Genomic DNA, 19,908 nt, shown 5'->3' on the forward strand with positions numbered 1-19,908 from the left:
ATCTTTAAAAAAAAAAAAAAACAACAACAAAAAGAGATTGGGTCCAGTGGTCTTAGAAGCTGACTCTAGGCATCAGACAACCTGAGGATTTCTGTTTGTTCCCTTTGTTTACTCACTCATGGAACAAATATTTATTGACTATCTATAATATTCAGAGCCCTGGGCAAGCAGTAGGCAGAAGTATCTGTATTCCATAGATTCAAAGCCATGCATTTTTCAACATCTTATTGTCTCTGAATTTGGGCTGTTGCTATGGCAATGCTTTTTTCTCAGTGTCACCCAAAGCAACTCCATGTGCTATGACCAGTGGCCTCTTAGATTTCCTTTTCTTTTTTTTTTTTTAATTTAAATTCAATTAGCCAATATACAGTACATTATTAGTTTCAGATAGAGTTTTCAATAATTCATCAGTTGTGGGACACCTAGGTGGCTCAGTGGATAAGCATTTGTCTTTGGCTCCTAGAGTCCCAGGATCGCGTCCCATATCGGGCTCCCTGCATGAAGCCTGCTTCTCCCTCTGCCTATGTCTCTGCCTCTGTCTCTCTGTGTCTCTCATGAATAAATAAATAAAATCTTTAAAAAAAATAATTCATCAGTTGCATATAATACCCAGTGCTTACCACATCACACAGTTACCCCATCCCCCTACCCACCTCCCCTTCAGCAACCCTCAGTTTGTTTCCCAGGGTTGAGTCTCTTATGGTTTGTCTCCCTGTCTAACTTCTTCCCATTTGACTTTCCCTCCCTTTCCCTATGATCTTCTACACTGTTATATCCCATGTGTAAGTGAAACCATACGGTAATTGTCTTTCTCCAATTGACTTATTTCACTCAACATAATACTCTACAGTTCCATCCACGTTGATGTAAATGGTAGGTGTTCATCTTTTATGATGACTGAGTAATATCCATTATATATGTATGTATACATGGTACATCTTCTTTATCCATTCATCTGTTGAAGGACATTATGGCTCCTTCTATAGTTTGGCTACTATGGACACTGCTGCTATGAACATTGGGGTGCAGGTGTCCCTTCGGATCACTACATCTGTGTCTTTGGAGTAAACACCCAGTAGTGCAATTGCTGGGTCATAGGGTAGCTCTGTTTTCAACTTCTTGAGGAACCTCCATACTATTTAGGCCTCTTAAATTTGGTAGGATACTACTTGTCCATGTCTTCGCTTTCAGGGAAAGGGGGATATTCAAAATAAGATAAAACTCCAAAATTGTGAGAGTTTCCACCTACCAACCGAAGAAGAAGAAGAAGAAGAAGAAGAAGAAGAAGAAGAAGAAGAAGAAGAAAAGGAGGACGACGAGGAGGAGGAGGAGAACAAAAAGTAGTAGTAGTAGTAGTAGTTTTGGAGCTTGTGTGATTTGAAGATGATCTGTGTGTTTCATTTACTCACACTCTCCCTGGCCTTAGAAATAGATCATAACTGAGCGTGGATTATCTGTTGTTATCCTGTGGTTCTTAAATTCACAAATGACTTTTTTATTGCCGTAGAGTGAGCATGCGTGTCTCTGTGTAGTGCTCTCCACCAGGAAACTTATTTGGAACTTGACTTTTGATCCATTGTTGAAGCCATAATTTGAGGAGATTGTTTCTATAATATTTGGCAGAAATTAGTTAGAAGTATTATTATTATATTTTTAGTTAGAATTATTTTTAATGAAGCAAAAAAAAAAGATTTTTGTTACTTTTTTTTAAGGTTTTATTTATTTATTCATGAGAGACACAGAGAGAGAGGCAGAGACATAGGCAGAGGAGGAAGCAGGCTCCCTGCAGGGAGCCCAATGCAGAACTTGATCCCAGGACCCTGGGATCACACCCTGAGCCCAAGGCAGATGCTCAACTACTGAGCCACCCAGACATCCCTTTTTCATTCAAGCATTTACCGAGTCTTTGGCATGGGCCTGACACCACAAAGCACTGTTAGGGGACAGAAACAAACGGGGTATCACTTTTGCCTTCCCAGGACTTAGTCTAAAGGAAAAGGCAAATTGGTAAACTATGAATGGTCACATAAGAAAGGATGAAATGAGTCCTGTAACCAAGCCCCAGGGATGCCTACATGGGACCTGTATCATTCCACAGCATTACATTGACATTTAAACATAACAAAACAGAGGTTGTTCCATTTCCTCTGAAATGTGGCTCCATCAGAAAAGAAGACCCCAGGGGGAGCTCAGGACAATGTCCCAAGGCAACCCTTCCTCGGTTGATACAGAGACAGTTCCCTTCCATGGGAGAGGCGAGGTGGGGGGTGGTGTGACGGGGTGTGGAGAATGGCAAGGACTGCTTATTTTAGAAACTTCATAGTCAGCCAAATTTTCTGTGCCTCCCAGAACTGCTGTCACTGCTTTCTATCCCATGATAGGTCATCTCAGTGATGAGTTGATGTCCTTCCTCTCATCCCAAGAACCCTGTCCCCTTCCTTTCCAGCTCAGGCTCAGCTTCATCCCTTGTTGGGAGTCTCCCTCCCAACACTCTTGATTGCTTTCAGAATCATTCACTTTTGATCTCCTCATACAACACCATCTTCTCCTTCCTTGAACAACAAGCTTCTCCAGGCAGGAACCGAGACGGTGTGGCACAGAGCAGACCCTACAAATAAATGTGGCTGTATCCAGGTGGAAAGAAAGGAAGTGAAAGAAGGGTAGACAACCTTTCTTCTTGCATATGTGGGTTTAGTAACGTGAGGAAAGTTTGGGATGGCCACAAGCAGGAAATGGTACCTTGGACTGAGGAGAAAGTTCCCCTTTGGGCTTCCCCTCCTAAGAGTATCTGGAAGCAGTGCATCTCAACCTAATCTTTTGCCCCAGCACATGTGACAATTGATTTTCACACAAATGACAAATGGTTGGGGACCTGGTCAACTTACTTGGAATCCCCAGAGTGTTGACTTTCGAGTCACTTTTTCCTCTGTCCCAGTGTGCAAGTCATTAAAGGTGAAGTTATGGAAAAGATAATATTGAATCCACTCTCACTGATGGGGGGAAAGGCCAGTCACTTGCGAATTTTGCTGTTTTTTTTTTTTTGTTAGTAACGAATTTCTTGAGACAACTGGTTTGTAGACTCCCAGCACCACTGGCAGCCCCCTACACAGCACACTTTCTTTTTTTTTTTTTTTTCACAGCACACTTTCTACTGCTCTTACCTTCCGCTCCCTGTCCCCCACCCCAAGCCAGACACAGAAGTTAGAACCCAAAGCAGCAGAAGCATCCAAAATGGTATCCAGCTTTCTTCTTTTAACTCATAAAATACCGATAAACCTGTCAACAAAAGGTTCAGGTTTATTGATATTACCTGTTTAAAAAGGAGATCACCCATTCTAAATATGTTCGTCTTATTGAAAAACAAGACACACAAAACCCTTTATTTCTAATATGCTCAGGTTTAGGCTGCCTGATTTGTACACCATCTGATCCTTTAATAATTCTGGGGAAATGAACTGGCTCATAGCCCTTCACCAGTGATGTGGAGATGCTCACGTTACAGTCTCATTTTCCCACCCTTTCTAGCCACAGGCTCCCTTACCCACATACCACAGAGTGGTGGTCACAAGATACATCAGATTGCCAGAGTTAGCGAGTGAAAGTATACAAGACCTGGCTAACTTCAAGTTTCTTTCTTTTTTTTTTTTAATTGTTCTTAACTTCAAGTTTCAATTAAACAACAAATAACTTGTTAGGATGTGTATGCCGTATGCAATTTTGGGACTCACGCATACAAAAAATTATTTGTTGCTTATCTGAAATCTGAATTGACCTGAGCATTTGTATTTTATCTGGCAATCTTATCACCAGACACCATTGCTTGGGATTCACCATGCACCTTTAGAGCCACCATTTCTTCTGAGCAAAGGGATTTGAAGTAGTTAAGTACCAGTAATGGTAGCACCTCAAGCATTGGGCAGTTTATCAAAGGAGAAAGATGTAGGGACTTCCTAGCATCTCAGAAATCCCATATGAGCACAGATCCAACTTGCCTGTGACAAAGAAGCCAGCCATAGTGATAAAGGAGAAGAGAGGTGGTGGGCAAGGATCAAAGGAGGGGAAGAGCATCATTCGGTGAGCACAGCAGACACAATGAACCGGGATACCCTGGTATCATACCAGAAGACTCAACTCTTCCTTCCTGAGTCTCCAGGGAAGTAGAGAACATAACCCAGTTCAGTGCTTTGGAAACCATAATATTCAGACAGAAGAACCCAACTGATTTTCAGCTTTCTTCCTTTTGCATCTTGGCTCAGGACTTCGATACAAGTTCTCATAAAGGCTTGGCACGTATCTATAGGTAGGAAATGGTTAGAGATACCTTGATAAGCTCAAAGAAACAGTTAAATCTGAGTGTGGATCATTTAATCATAGTATCTGGAATATATAAACATGGCACATATTATCTCCACCCCCCCTCCCTTTTTGTGGCCTCAAAATTTGATCCAAGTCTGGGAGTTAAAAAGTCCCATTTTGTGTAATCAGGTTCTGGTTGAACATGATTGCTGAATTATTTTAAATTGAAGACACATGTCTGGAGGCTGAGCTGTATGTATTATTTCAGGATGGTGTCCATTAGGTCTTATCCACAGGGGCTATCTTCAACTTTTGCCACATTCAATGCATTCTTTATACATCAGTATTTGCAAAATGGTGAATCATATACAAGGGAAAATTGGAGGGAATATGGTACTCGTTAAAGGGTGATTTTTTGAAATTATCTTGAATGCATTATTCAGACCCGTTTCCAGTCTCCCCCGCTAAGGGTCCCAGTGCTGGTTGGAAATTTTCTGTGGGAGGAAAAAAAAGAATATTTTAAAGACAATAACAACGCATAAATAAACAAAACCATGCAGTTGTGCAAGACCCTTTTGCAAGGCTACATCTTTGGAAACTTTACAACTGAATCAACATTTACTTTAACTCCTTGTCAGCCCCAAACACTTGAAGTATCTTAATTGCAGACCTAAATCGTTGCCGCTGCCATGGGCTTCTCCCTTTGAATATATGTGTCCCTGAACCGAGGGTTTTCAGACTTGACTTCACAAGGGCAGACAGTTGATTTTGTAAATTGTTGCATCATGTCAAGAGCTCCTGAAGGACTGGAGGGTCGCTGGCTCACCATGAGTTGTTGAGGGGCCAAGGGAAACCCTAAGGCTGAACCAGTCCCGTGGCCGATTGCACCAAACATCATTGCCCCCCAGAGATGTCCTCCATGCCAGGAGCTGGGCCATCTGCTGGGTGGTGGTTGGTTTTAGCTGCTTTAGTGAGGTATTTCCGCAGCAGAGGACTCACTCATTCAAAGTGTACAGTCAATGATGAGTACATTTACAGAGTTGTGCAACCATCACCACAACCTAATTTTAGAACAATTCCATCATCCCAGAAGAAACCTTGTGTCCATTTGCAGTAGCTCCTCATTCCCACGTCCAGTCTTTAGCAATCAGTAAGCTCCTTTCTGTTTCTACAGATTTGCCTTTTCTGGATATTTCGTAAAAAACGGAACCATCTAAATATGTGTGGGTTTTTGTTTTTGTTTTTGTTTTTGTTTTTGTTTTTTTTGCTCTGGCTTCTCTCACTTGGCATAGCTTTTTGAGGCTCATCCATGTTGTAGTATGTTATCAGTACTTCATTTTTATTGCCAAAAAATATTGCATCGTATAGATATACCAGATCTTTGTTCACCCAGTCATCAGTTGGCAGACATTTCTTTGGGTTGCTTCTACTTTCAGGTCACTATGAAAAATGCAACTGTGAATGTCTATGTAAAAAAGGGTATTTTAAAATGAATTTGAGGGATGCCTGGGTGGCTCAGCGGTTGAGCATCTGCCTTCGGCTCAGGTCATGATCCTGGTGTCCGGGATCGAGTCTCACATTGAGCTCCCTGCGGGGAGCCTGCTTCTCCCTCTGCCTAGGTCTCTGCCTCTCTCTCTGTGTGTCTCTCATGAATAATACATAAAATCTTAAAAAAAAAAACATAAAATGCATTTGAAACAAATAAAATAAAATGGATTTGAATGATTGTTAGTGTCATCCACAGTAAACTATAAATTGGATTTACTCTATGCTTTTGTTCAAGTGGCCTGTCAGAACATTCCAGAATCAAGTAGGCTCCTGAGTACTTTAAGACATTTTTTACCAGAGTGAAAACCTTAGTGATTTCAGGACATGAAGTGGTTAAGAAAAAGGGAGGATGTTTAGAAATTTTGGGACTAAAAGCCACCTTTAGGATGGCCTCAGCTCCTTCTGTGCCAGGCATGACCAGGCTTTTGAAGAGCTCAGATCCACAAATACCAGTCGCACAGCCCTTCCTTCTGGCAGCTTCAGCACATGCTGCCTGATTCTGAACGTCCTGCTGCCTTAAATAATGTGGAGGCTACTCAGGGAGAAGTGAAGTTGGAAGTGGCAGGGAGGTGAACAGGTCATAACACGGGAACAGAGTTGTCAGGCTTTGTTTATTTTCATGCCTTCTAAGACTTCAGCAACTGATAGGAGACGCTGGCAATCCTGTCATCGAGGAATGAGCATTGTACACAATGGGGAAGCAGCTATATCGAAAAGTACCCTTGCACGTTGCTCCCAAATCACCCATGTAGAGCCGTGAAAGACCCATGTCATGCGAAATCCCTTCCCAAGAGTCATCATGAGAGCAAGCATATAAAAAGCCAAATGGTTTCTAGAATGTGGTACTGATCAAAGTCAAGCCCAGCATTCTTGTCCTGGCAAGTCACTAACCTTCTCTGTGGCCTTGGCCAGGTCCCTAACCTCTCCTGGCCCTGGTTTTCTCATTGCAAAGTGAACAAGTTGACATCCTGATTCTTGCCCATGGTTTTTTTTCTATTCAATATACTGTTTCTCTGGCGACTTTGAAAATTTAGACTTTTGGAACCCACATTTAAAAAGCGAAACCAGTATTATCATCCTGTTAGCAATCAACTTACTGATGTCAAGAGACACGATCTGGAACACCAACTGGTGAATAATTAGCATTTGGAACACAATTTTTTTGAATGCCACACAGCGTCCCAGTGGCACTCCAATACTATTTGCAGATAGGAAAATTGTTGTTGATTTTTCAACATATTCTCTTGCAAGTCGTTTAGCTTCTTTTGTGTCAGAGTTGGGAATTAAACCAACATTTTAGGGCTTCCAGACCTTTATTGTATCAATTAATCCGGATTGCCTGGAAGCAAAGAAAATAATCATTCAAAGGCCTGTGTAAAATAATCCACCGTTAGAAAAAAAACTCTGACTCACTGGCCCCCCCAAAATAACTTTTCTCTCTTGTTTTTGTTTTCTGGTTTAGGTTTTTATTGGGGTGGTGAGATCCTGCTGGAGAAAGGGGTTGGAGGGGGTTACATTTGACAATAGGTGGTAAGACTCTATTCTCCCAAGAAGAAAGAATGCTCCCCGCTGAGAAGAATGCCAGCCAATCTTTTGCCCCTTCTTCCTTGGTTGTCTATGTCCCTCTCTCACCCAGGAAGCAATGTGACATCTGCCCAGCCCCTCAGACACACAGCCAGCTGTAGAAGGTTGACACTGCTTTCATTAGGTCTTTCAAGTACATCTCTTAATGGGAGGCAGCAGGCTCTGTCCACCCCTCCATGGCAAGGATCGGCAATGGGGCCTGGAGGGTCTCCCGTCCTTTCAACTCCTCCATACACAGCATTCCAGAGCCCTGGCATTCTGATTATTCTTCAAAGCCAGTGACCAGCCCTGTAGTGAAAGAAATCTGGGGACAGATGGTATGAAATTGAAATCACATCATCACTAGCCTCTCCCAAATGCTGGCCTGTTACTTTGGCGAAGCTCCACAAAGCTCTGTGGCACTCATGCTGATCTGATGGAGGCCTGTGTCTTGAATGTGGATGCCTGAACATCAGGGCTGATAGAGAGGGGGCACATTAAAGAGGAAATTGCATTAATGTCGTGTGGTCCCTCCATGGAAATCAGAACCACATGTGCATTTGAAGAAGTCCACATGCCACCAGACAAATGAAGAGGTCTCTTTCCACTTACAGACCCATCTGTTGTAGAAGAACAATCCCATATCACTGAGAAAGCCATTCTGTGTTGGAAAGGGAGCCCAGTCCTTGAGATAAAGATGGCTATAAAGGTTTGTTTTGTTTTTGTTTCTTGACTTTCATCTTTGAATTTAGCTGAAAGGTAAACTCATAAGGCCATCTAAGGCGAGTGCACCGCTCCTTGAGGAGATCCCAACCTTCTCGTTTGATTGCTGTGGTTGGAATAGCAAATCATCAGGGGAGTGGAACAAAGTGAGAGGAAGAGGAAGGGCCCCTGGGGACACTGGAGATTCACAGAGAAGCCTTCCTGGTGCTGGTCCCACTCCTTGCAATCGCCAAACTTTCATAAATGCCCCCAACAGTGTATGGAAGCTATCAGGATGCTTTGGTTGGTAGCGACTCCTAGCCCAATGGTATTAGTTTATTTTTATGGTGAAGAAATATACTTCCTCCTCTCTTAAATATTGCAAAAACAGTATGAATATTGTATAAGTCTATAAACGTAAAAGATTTTAAATGGCATATTACATTTCTTCGAGTTCTTACTCAGAAAAGCAAATGTAATTATTAAAGAGATTAATATCTTTTTCTACCCTGTTGTCATCCCAAAAGGAGGGAGAAAAGCAGGGAATTTGAGGTTTGATGGTTTGTATTTAAAAATCCCTGCCTCTCCACCTATTTCTTAGATGATTAAAAAGAGTCTGAATTTTAGCATCCTTATTTATAAAAATCAGCATAGTGACAATAATAATAATTATTATGGCAACTTTAATGATTATTATGAAAATGAAATGCTTTCTAAATGGTAAAGTCCTAATTGAGAGTTACTTATTATTATCCCTAAAAGGATAAAAACCCAGTATATTCACCGAAGCATCTGGAAAAGTTTTGTCTTTTGTACAGGCTTGTCATTAGTGTGAGATGCAGAGAAAAACTCTGAAAATGCCAAGATGAGAAGTGAGCTAGTTTGAACAACTTCCTTGTCTGCAGCTCTCCTTCCGATCATGTCTCCAGGACTTCCTCGCTCCTTGAGCATACTTCTGTATGCTTCATAAACGGGACAATATTGCTGTCAAAGCACTCAAAGTCATGTCAGAGAAAATCTTCCCACCATCTCGCATCTCTTCCAACACCCTTTCCTTGGAGATCAGACGCATTTTCCTGGCAAGATGTTCATTATTCAGATGTTGCTTTGCAATTTCCTTCAACTTCTGCTTTCCTGCAGGTTAGTTCGGGATACAGGGAAAACTTTGAAGAATGAGAAATCAGAGTCAATTGTGGACAAACTTCTGGAATAGTACCCGCAAAAATAGGCTTTGACAATATCATCTTCGACATGGCTGATTGTAAGTGATTCATCACTTTATCACTCCTTTGTTATTGTAAAAAAAAAAAAACTGGAGTCCTGAGTTTCTAAATTAATAAAACCCCTCATCGACGACACACTCTTCCTTTAATAACTTATTCCAGACACAGACCCATTGAATGAACATGTACTGATCATATGCTTAAATGGATCACAGTACAGCATGGGATTATCCATGCCTCTGTAAGTCGGGAGTACGTTGAGGTTTTCTTTGGTTAATTCATGGGGAGAAAGTAGGAAGGATGGGACAGGGGACAAGCAGTTATGATGCTCAACAGAAAAGGGATCTGAGTTTGGACAAAAGGAGCCTGAGATGGCATGTTATTTAAAGGACTCTAGCTTTCTAATGCTGCCAAAAATCCATATGAAAATTACAGTCTTTGGATCGAGTTGGGCATCATATGGATAAAATAATGAGATACTCTTAAAATCTTTCATTTTCATCTGGATATTATAGAGACAAGCAGTTGTTTCTGCAACCCTGCAAGCTAAGCATTTTGAAGCTTTTCTGAAGGGAAAGCTGGTCAGGGAAACTTTTGAAATTTTGATAAAGATCCCTCTTCTAAGACAAAAACAAATACCAAACTTCGCTCGACAGAGGCCACAGGCATTTCATGAATTGCCTGGATTTCGTACTGCAGATACCCGAGGCACCTCTGTACCTCCTGAATTTACTCCCTTCTTAGCTACTTTTCACATAAATTATGGACATGATAACAATGGAGGCTCTCCTGACGGAAAAAGCCACGTGTCATAAAGAAGTCTGTGATATTATTTATGTAAGCAACAGTATTGACGATTAGTATGGTCATATGCAATAAATAGTAACTTTTTGTCTCCAAAGCTTTTTCAGCCCTGAATACACAGCAGATGACAAACACATCACCCTTTTTTTACCTTCTAAATATTATCAGTTTAATACAAAATAAATCTATTTGCTGGAAATGATTCCCCAATTCTTTGCTGTCCAGAAAGGATCTGTATCTTTACGTCTATCCATCTGTTTATTTAACTGCCAGTCACCACTGTAACAAACTCCTTCAGAGAGAAGAAACAGGTAAAATCAGCTTGGGAGAACAATCCTAGTTAGAGAAATCCCAGATAAAGAAAAGAGCTAACACATATAGTAACTCCTTTCTGTAGCAAATGATTCTGGACTAAATCTCTTCCATAAGAAACAAATTGTCCATCCAAATGAAACCTGAGTTTTATTTTTAAAGTATAGTGTTCTATTATATTTTAATAATGATAGGAGGTGCAATGTGCCAGCATTTCTTCCCCCATTTTATTGAGAATTAAGATATATCAAAACTCTTTTATAACATACATCAAAAGCACATAAAGATCTTTTAAATTTGATGAAAGGTTCTCACTTAAATAAACCAATTTTTTGAAAGATGTTATCTTATTCTGAAGCAAATAGTTGCATAAATTCATACTCTTCCTTATTAACAATTTTTAAAAGTATTTCTTAGAATAAAATATTGAAAGCCTCTCCCAATTTAAATGTCAAAAATTAATTTCAAACAACCAAAAATTATATATATAAAAAAGGGCATTCTTTGGTTTTCATTTTCACCAAGCAAATTATGGTGTTGAAAATACCCGGGTCAAGGGATTTCCTCATGCCACAAAGCCTCTTGTGTTATTTACCAAAGAACCAAAAAAGAAAATAATTACATATGGGCAGGTTATATAGGTGAGAATATTGTTTAATTGTTTAAATGGAGTCTCCAAGGTGGCTGCTTTATATAAGAAAAGAGCCCGCAAACATAAATTTTATAAGTGGACTGCTCTGCGTTTGTAGAGGGAATGTTTCCCTTTCAGAATTACAGATACATAAAAATCATGCGTCTCCGCTGGTGAAACCAGTAAACGTTCATGTGTTCTGTAAAAACTTAAATGCTGGAGGCCAATACTCACAAAATTTAATGATCTTTCTGCTAATAAAAGCCAACTTCTTAAAAAAAAAATAAAGGTAAGGAGAAGAAACAAAACATATACATTCCAAGTGCAGTATTTCCAAATTTCGTAGAAAGGGGTGTGTGAAATCATCTACTTTATGTTTTTAGTTTGTTTATGTTTATTAAAGTCAATTCTATTCATAGAAATCAATGGATGTGTGAAATAAATACTGATGTGCCTGGGTCATCTTGTCAGGCCTTGCTTTGAAGGTAACCAGCTCTTGTTGAAAAAAAAAATGACAATCAGGTAAAATAAGAATGAGGCTGGTTTTATAAAGCAAAACAAATAAAGAAAAGAGGTGGGGAGGACAAAACCTCATAACAACCCACTTTCTTTTATATATGTTTTGCCATTAAATTCAGGGATTTTATGCCCTGGGTGCATGATCGGTATCCACAGTGGACCCCTTACAGATGCGTTGTATGTTAAGTTTCTCTTTCATTATTTGGAACTCAGCATGTCTCTCTTAAAATCAAATATTCCACTGGGTGGGAGGATTCCCTGGCTGGCCCACGTAATTCAGAATAACCCACAATGTAGCTTGCTCTATGTCGAGTAGTGTTCACATGGCTGTCGGGTGAAACACTTCCTATAGAAAAACTCATTCTCCATCTCATCACCGGGTATCAGTCCTACTACCATGGGGACCACAGGAGTGGCTGGGAATGAGAGGGGAAAGAGAGACACGGTGGTTAATCCTGATGACCATGGATGCTTCTAGGATTCTCTAGGATTATTTAAAAAGATAAAATCGTGACTCTTCTAAGAATATAAAAAGAACTTGTGTCAAAGTTTTTTTTTTAAGCTCATTAGTTAATGAGGGAACATAAGATGTTTTGCCATGGGGTCAAAATTCAAGGAATCTCACATATATGGGCAATAAGGCATACTGAGATAAGTGTACATAGAATGGCAAAAGGGTCTATCCATACAGACAGCAATGATCAACTATTCCACTAGACACGAGTAATTTGCACATCTATAGATAAGAGTCATTTTCATTATTGTCAGTTTTCTACAACTTGCAGAATTATAAAAAAGCTGGAAAACAAGGAAAAACAGAGATAAATGCATGGATGCATCAGAAAGGACAGTCAGTAAGTTTTCTTTCATCTGCCACAAAGTGTTTCATGATTTTTCCTGACGCTGTGTGTAACAACGGAGTCCTTCCAGGTCAGTCATATCCCTGATACTGTGAATTGGGGGGGGGGGGGGGAAATGCTGAATTCCAGAGAGCAATTCCCCCTCACCGTCTATTAATAAAGTCCAAAGCAGGGCTGCCCAATAGAAACATAGTGCAAGCCACAAATGCAGCCGCATATGTCATTTTAAATTTGCTGGTAGCCACTAAAGGGAAGGGCCACCCAACGTCATATTTAAAAAAGAAAAAGAACCAGTTACAATTAACTTTAGTTAAAATATTTACTAAATGTATGCGATCATATCATTTCAACACGTAACATATAAAAGAATTAATAAGGTAATCTGTATTCTTTTTTTTCCTTGCAATTACAAACTTTCAAAAGCCAGTGTATATTTTACACTTAACAGCCCATCTTAATTCCAAGTAGCCACATTTCAAATGCTTTACTAGCCACATGTGGCCAGTGGGGACCAGAGAGGGCGGGTCTGTATAAATAAAAAATTCATGAGCTAGCTAAGTTTTGCATTTTTCAAAATAGTAATTAAAACATTTAGGTCTATGTTGGCCCTTTCTGTCTCCACACCATTATTTTTAAGGTAGCCAGGTTCTCTGATTGCCTCATTTTGGAATGAGGCATGATCGATGCCCAGGGAAACTCTAATTTGAAGCGGTTGCCTAGTGTGGCCCCGTGAATTTTCTCATTAGCAGCCTGCACTGTTGTCTTTTCCCGGGGAGACCATATTCACCCCTGTGATGTGAGAGCGAGAGAGCGATGAGCACACGGGGACACAGCGATAACCATAATAATAAACATAATATTGCTTTGCCTGTCACCTGAGTATGACAGCGCCTGTCAAAAAAATTAACTTTTTTATTTTCATCTCCCCCTTGTGAGGTGAAGAGAGGAGGGACATTTCTCATAATCCCTCTTTCACTGAAGAAAGACAAGACACACTTTGCTCCTGTGCAAGGGTGTAGCTAAGGTGTATCCCACCTCACATCTTGTATATTGTAGAGAGACCTCCACTGGGCACAGACAGATCCCATTCAGAGTTCTCCCTCTCGAAGGCACCTCAGCACCTCATGGGCACCACAGCATCCTTGAGGCGGCTGCAGGACGGTGTCAGGGCCAGGTGGCTGGGAGCAAGAGGGAAACGGAAGGGGGGAGGCCTGCTTCTCTGTGGAGCCAGAGCAGGGATGGTGTGGGGAACCTCCCTCTTTAAACCGACATGTTCCAAATCTCTGTATTTACTGACTGCTTTTTATTGGGGCTCCCCCCCCCCATGGATTTCTGAGAAAAGAATGAAAGTCCCAGGGTCAGACAACCCACTGGGATCCCTCATAAAAAACTTTATTTCAGATCGTTCTGGAGTAACATTGGAATTCTTCCTTTCCTAGTATAGTCTAGTGTTTTATAGAATCTGAGCCAGGAGACTAAGCCACGGGGCTGTGTGTGTGTGTGTGAGAGAGAGAGAGAGAGAAAGGCAGAGACAGAGTCAGAGACAGAGACAGAGTGAAGGAGAGACTGGGAGAGAGAGAAAAGCCAAAACCTGTCCTGAGACCCCAGACTTTTTCCCCTTCCCCATTTTCCTAGGATCCAAGGGACTAAAATCAGTGCCCAGTGGCCTATGGATTGCCTTTCAATCCCTCCCCCTCGGCCCATACCGTTTCTTGAACTTTCAGAAGAGCATGCAAGTCCTTCTGCCCCCCAACCGTCCAGTGAAGCATTTGGACTCTCGTGGCTGCCATTTGCAATCGTCACCTCCCACCCACGTGAGTGGCACCTTTGCCACCCGGGTGACAGTCATCCCATTCAACCACCAGTGTCCGTCTGTATTTAACATTAGCTGCTTAATAGTAACCTATTGAAGCTCTAGCCCTATAATGTTGGAGTAAGGAGGGGCATCGTTCAGAAGGGACGACATGTGCTGAATTCAAGAAGGGGGCTATTGCCTTCCTACTATAAACACAAATGATTATAAAACCAGAACCCAGAAAGGTCTCCTCACCCTTCATTCTGGCGTGAGGGGGTTTTGTTTCTCTGCAAGGCCTTCTTTGAGTGCTGGCTTCTCCAGGTTTTCGCCGCATTCCAGGGAGGGAGATAGAAACCAAAGCAAACAAAGTGCCCCCAAAGGACCCTCTCCTCCCTCCAGAAAGCTTCTATTTTTAATTCTCTGCAGCTTTTAAAACAGTTGAATGGGGAGGTTTCAACAGTCTGTGGTGGAAGAGAATTCCTGCTTTCTCTAAGGACGCCCACTTTAGATAATCCCAGCTGGCCATGGGACCCGAGGGCCCGGGCTGGGCCAACGGGTTTTCTTGGCAGTTCCTTTTCAGCACACTCTGTCATCACAAAGTAACTTGTAACAACTGTGTTTTCGTCTCCGCAAAGAAGTAGAAAGCGTGTTTGGAGCTGCTTGCTAACGGCATGCAAAGCCTATCTACTTTCCCCCTGAGCTCTGATGCTACAAACACCTTTCACCAGTCTGGTGCCTGGTACTTCATGTGGGCACTTGACTTTCAACCAAGGATCCATAGGCTCTTTGTGGGATTTCTCATCCGCCCCACATCTACGCCGCAAGGTGGGTGGCAAAAGGCGAGCCCATCTTTGCCACATGGGGAAACATGGCAGACACATGGGACATGGCAGACACATAGGACATGGCAAGTGGCTTTCCCCAAGCATGGACAGAGGGATGTTAGCAGCAAAAGTAAACATTCCTTGTGAGGCTCCGTCTGGTTCGGGGCTTCAGGGCCACTGTGTCCAGACACACATTACAGGGTGCCATCCACTAGGATCCGATGAGCACTGTTGGGCAGCCTCCGGGATACCCAGTCAGCAGACGTTTCTTGCACCCCGATTCCCAACAGTCTGTGCTGTGGCCACACTGGTCCGAGGTGGGAGCAGCACTGGGCAGCCCTGAGCATGGGGACCAGGGAAAGAGCAGAATTTCTTGGGCTGTCCTTCTGTTAGCCTAGGCTGCCTCGCTTCAGCTGTCTCTATCTGCAGAGCACCCTTTCAAAAAGACATATTTAAGGCAATTGGCCATAGAAAGTACTAGACCCAAATAACCTCTCAGGGTTCCTAAGGACAGGCCTTGCAGGGTGGAAGGAAGCGCCAAATTAGCTGCGGGTGTGAAGGTGATGAGAAGGGCTTCAGCCGAGTGGAGAGTTAGACAGCCCGGATTTCAAAGTTCTCTCTGCCTCCTAATGTTACAGCCATTAAACCAAGAATTTAAATCCTCTGCCAAAATGCTCTTTCCTAATACAGATTTCTTACTTGGCAAAATACTGCTTATAAATGTCTCCTCCTCTTCCCTCCAGCTTTCAGAGCTCAACTAAAGCCCATTTTATATTAAATAAGGAACAAAGCAGTAGAGACCGAGAGAACTAATGTGCCTGGCCCATCCCCTGCCCGTTGTTTCATCTCAGCTCTGAATCCAGTGAAGCCCTATTAGTAATTCAGCCATGAACTTGCTGCATAAACTGGGGGAGATCTGGAGCATATGTTTTCAATTCATTTACACTTGACTCCTCAAAACAGGCTGCCTTTTTAAAAAGAGCTATTTGATGTTTAAGGAATTATTTCCACCTTTTAAAATAAACCTTCCAGAGTCTTTCTCCGTCCACAACGGGAAGCTGAAAGGATGCTAAAAGAATAGGGACTCAAGCGCAGTAAGGTTCAGGGACGGTTCAAAACTCAGAGCCATGAATTTAGAGAGGGTTCAAAAGTTGGCAAAGTGAACCCTCGCATCCCTGCCCACAAATAATAAATAACAATCACAACAAGGAAGAGGAGAAAGGGGAAAGCCACTGGAAAGCCATAAGTTATCCTGTCTTCAGCCTTACAGCTCTCTCCAATAAAGCAGGAGTTCTTCAGAGGACTTCGGTTGTGCTGCCTGCAGGGAGCTGCGCCTGTGTCTTCTGTCGTAAATTACCTTGCCCGGGATAAGCTTTCCTCCAGGTCCAACAGACAAGCAGCTCTGCAAGACCCATCACCCAGCTCGGGGCTTCTTAAATTATCCTTCATCTGGTTGTGACATCTGAAAAGCTAGAGGGAGAACGATCACCCCCAATCTGACCTTCCCATACCGCTAGGGCTTTCTTTCTTATAAAGGACTCCACCGCAAGAAATAGACACAGCAGCATCCTATTTGCAAACAGAAATAGGGGCAGGAAATAGAGCTTTCCATACACACGATGTTTTAAAACTTGTCCACGCTAAACTAAGGATTTTTTTTTTTCTTTTTCATTGAGCTGTGACCCTCGGTCCTTTTCCCAACTGACATAGCCATCCCGACGCTTCAAATCATGAAGCAAGGAAGTGAGGCAGGGCTGGAGGGAGATTTCAGTTTCCCTTCATTTGCACTTTGCAGTCAACAACCTGGCCGCAGCTTCCCGGCTGTATTCAGATGACTGTGCGCAGACAGCCATGTGCCCACAAACATGTGAGGACCTAGACTTTTTGAGTAAATGGCAGCAGTGCCTTGAAATGTGATCAAGCCTTGGGAACAGGTACCAGGCCAAGAGAAATAACTCTTATCCATAAACAGTTCCATAGTAAATCAGAAAGCCTTTTCTTCCATATGTCACCTGACATGTTTAATTTGTCTGCTTTGACAGGATTGCGGCAAGCAGAGCTGACCGTTGGTGAAATTAGAATGGGCCTTTGTGAAGAAGGGCAGGCCATCAGGCGTGGAAGGGCACGGTGAAGGGTGGGCATCTTAGAAAAGCTAGTGGGCTCGCCCCGTGTGATGGAGCCTGAAAGAAGGGAACAAAGATTTCAGGCATTACAGGTTTGAAACACATTCAGCCAATGGGCAGACACAGTAACGGTCATATCATTCAAGAAATTACTTTTTTCTCTCCCGTGCTTCTGCCTTAAATTCTACCTTTATCATAAAAGCTAGGAGATAACATAGATCCATTCATTTTCATTTCAGCTTTTTACCTCTGGAACACAAGATTTACACCAGAGACGGGAAAATGTACTCTTCCCAATGTCTGCACCTCTTGAACAAGGGGGAGCCAGTGGATTTGTTAGTGTCAGGTTAGCTAACATTGGATCTGGTCATACAATTTGGTGTGAAAGGACAACGAAAGGAAGAGCTCTTTATCTGGAGAAGGAACACACCTTGAACTGGCCAACAAAATGGCCCGTGAATACCTACACTTTATTTAGGAAGAAGGGATCCTGGAGACCAGCTATGAAGCCGGACGCTCCCTTCCCTAAACTGGCCGGGACACCCTCATCGCCATGGTATCAAAGAAGACATTATCTTCATTTCTGAATCTCTGTGGAAAGCAGACCATTTAATCCTACCCTGCGAAGTAGGAATCATCTATGCTCAGCTTTGCAGATGAGTAAATAGAGACCTGGACAGAGATCAAGTCATTACCCCAAAGCAACCTAGTGCCAAGAACTGCATTCAACTTGCCATCGGTGATATACATATATCTTAATTCTTTATTTTTGCCCATTTCCTCCTTTCTATTTTAATATCAGGGAAGTATGATCCACATCCATAAAAGTGCATAAATAGTCAGCTCCACAATCCAGCATCTGGATCAAGAAACAGATCATTTCTGACTCCCAAGCCTCCCTGGTGCCCTCCTTCATTACTTGCCCCCGTCAACAATTATACTCCATTTCCCGGTTCGTACCAGGGGTGCAGCGTGGGGGATACCATATTTGGTTATGAGCACGTGCTTTGGAAGCAGCCCGCCTGGGCTGGGATCCTGCCATAGCTTTGACAAGTTGCTTCACTTCTCTGTCTCAGTTTTCTCAACTTTAAAATGGGGTTGTTCACAGAACCGCCTCACAAGGTCATGGTAAAGATTAAATGCTATAGTAGCTCTAAAGAGCTGAGATCAAGGTAAATAGAAAAGCTCGGGGCAAACTTTGAGGAAGTACCAGCTACTATTATTGCTGGAACATTTGCTCCCCCCTGTCAGAGACTGTCCATCGGAGACTGAGAATATCCGATATCAGGACAAGGGAGAGGAAGACAGATTCCAAGCAAGCATGTGCTGAATGTCAAAAGAAGAAATAAACCCATCTCTAGGTTGGGGAGAGGATTAGAGCCGAACAGGGTGAGGATGAGCTAAACTAGACAGCTTTCCAGTTGCCCAGATTCAAGTTGTCTGCGTAAAACTATTATTTGAAACAATATGCTGTGTACCTGTGCAAATGCACACACCAAAGAGAAGCAGGCACACATGTTGTTTTAGATCATCCATGAGCTTCCTGTGACTCTCATAGTCTAGATTTCAATGGATGCTTTTAAATTTCCCGCAGCAGAAAGAAATGGGCATGGAGTCGTTTCGACCCAATTCACAGTGTAATTCCTGACATAACTTTTTAAGTGAAATAGATTCAGGCATTTTTCCATGGCACATTTTTTCTTTTTCTTTTTTTTTTTTTTTTTCGCCATTTGCAATTATTTTTACCCATTTAAGTTAGAACCTCTCAAACTTCTCTGCAGTGTAAATCAAAAGTAAATAGATTGTTTGAAGCATAGGTTCTGAGAAACCAGAAGCCTCAGGAAAACAAAAACACAAGATTGAGAACTTGCCATGCAAATTTCCTTTCTTTTTTTTTCCCCCAGCCCAAAGGGAGGCATTTACTGCAACATCTACAGATTTAATGAAATACTTAACCAAGCTATCAAAGTTAAAAAAGAAAAGATAGAGAATGGCACAAACATATTTCAAGTAATACTAAAAATGACAAGCATATAATAGCAATTTGAACGAGTTGACTACAATAAAGCATTAGCACAGTTTAGGTTTCCAACAAAAGTGACAAAGATTGAGGCCTGATACATGGATTTGTGCAGTGAAGACCAAGTTCAGGAAAACTCAAAATGAATTAGGAAAGAATCATCCCTGATTCTTCTCCATCCCTGATCCACCCTTGCATCCTCACCCTCCCTCTCTTGCCTCTGGTTTTCCTTTTCATATTTGATTGTGAGATAAGCAGACCAGAGATAACTACTAAACTCTAACACTGTGCACTTTCCAGTTCTGATAGATCTTTTCAAGATCTTACAATGTTACTTACAGAGCTTTTCAACAGCGTGGCCATGTGGCCGGCCAGGCCCTCTGTCGAAAAGGAACAGAACGCTTCCTTGTGGGTGGCTGACTGGAGCTGGAACAGTACATGATGTTCAAGATAAGAAAACGGAAGTTCCGAGCACTGAGCTTGTGTGGTTTAACCAAATGAGGTAAAAGAAGAAATGGAAGGACAGTGAGAAGCTGCCTTATATGCAGCCTCATGTCAGAGCCGGTGCAGGGATTTGGAGTCGGGCAGCAGCTCTCCCAGTCAGGGTGGGATGGCCTCATCCCTGCTCCTTTGCGCTGCAAAGATAAAAAATATGAGATGAAGCAGCTTTGTTACCTTTTAGGGATAT

The 19,908-nt window shown here is 42.2% G+C and overlaps 2 long non-coding RNA genes across 2 annotated transcripts in view; one reads left to right on the forward strand and one right to left on the reverse strand.

Annotated features, from left to right (window-relative positions):
• LOC140599735 (uncharacterized) overlaps positions 1-12,538 on the forward strand; it is a 148,153-nt gene extending 135,615 nt beyond the window's left edge. The window contains exons 3-4 of the long non-coding RNA XR_012002715.1: positions 9,250-9,370; positions 12,384-12,538. This is a non-coding gene — a long non-coding RNA (uncharacterized lncRNA). The remainder of the gene's footprint in view (positions 1-9,249; positions 9,371-12,383) is intronic.
• Positions 1,736-19,731, reverse strand: LOC140599733 (uncharacterized). Its single transcript, XR_012002713.1, has 3 exons — positions 19,560-19,731; positions 6,942-7,183; positions 1,736-4,790 (listed from the first exon to the last, which is right to left on the reverse strand). It is a non-coding gene; the product is annotated as an uncharacterized lncRNA (long non-coding RNA).
• Between the last annotated feature and the right edge of the window lie 177 nt (positions 19,732-19,908).

Source organism: Vulpes vulpes, chromosome 7 (genome assembly GCF_048418805.1).
Source record: "Vulpes vulpes isolate BD-2025 chromosome 7, VulVul3, whole genome shotgun sequence".
Lineage (NCBI taxonomy): Eukaryota > Metazoa > Chordata > Mammalia > Carnivora > Canidae > Vulpes > Vulpes vulpes.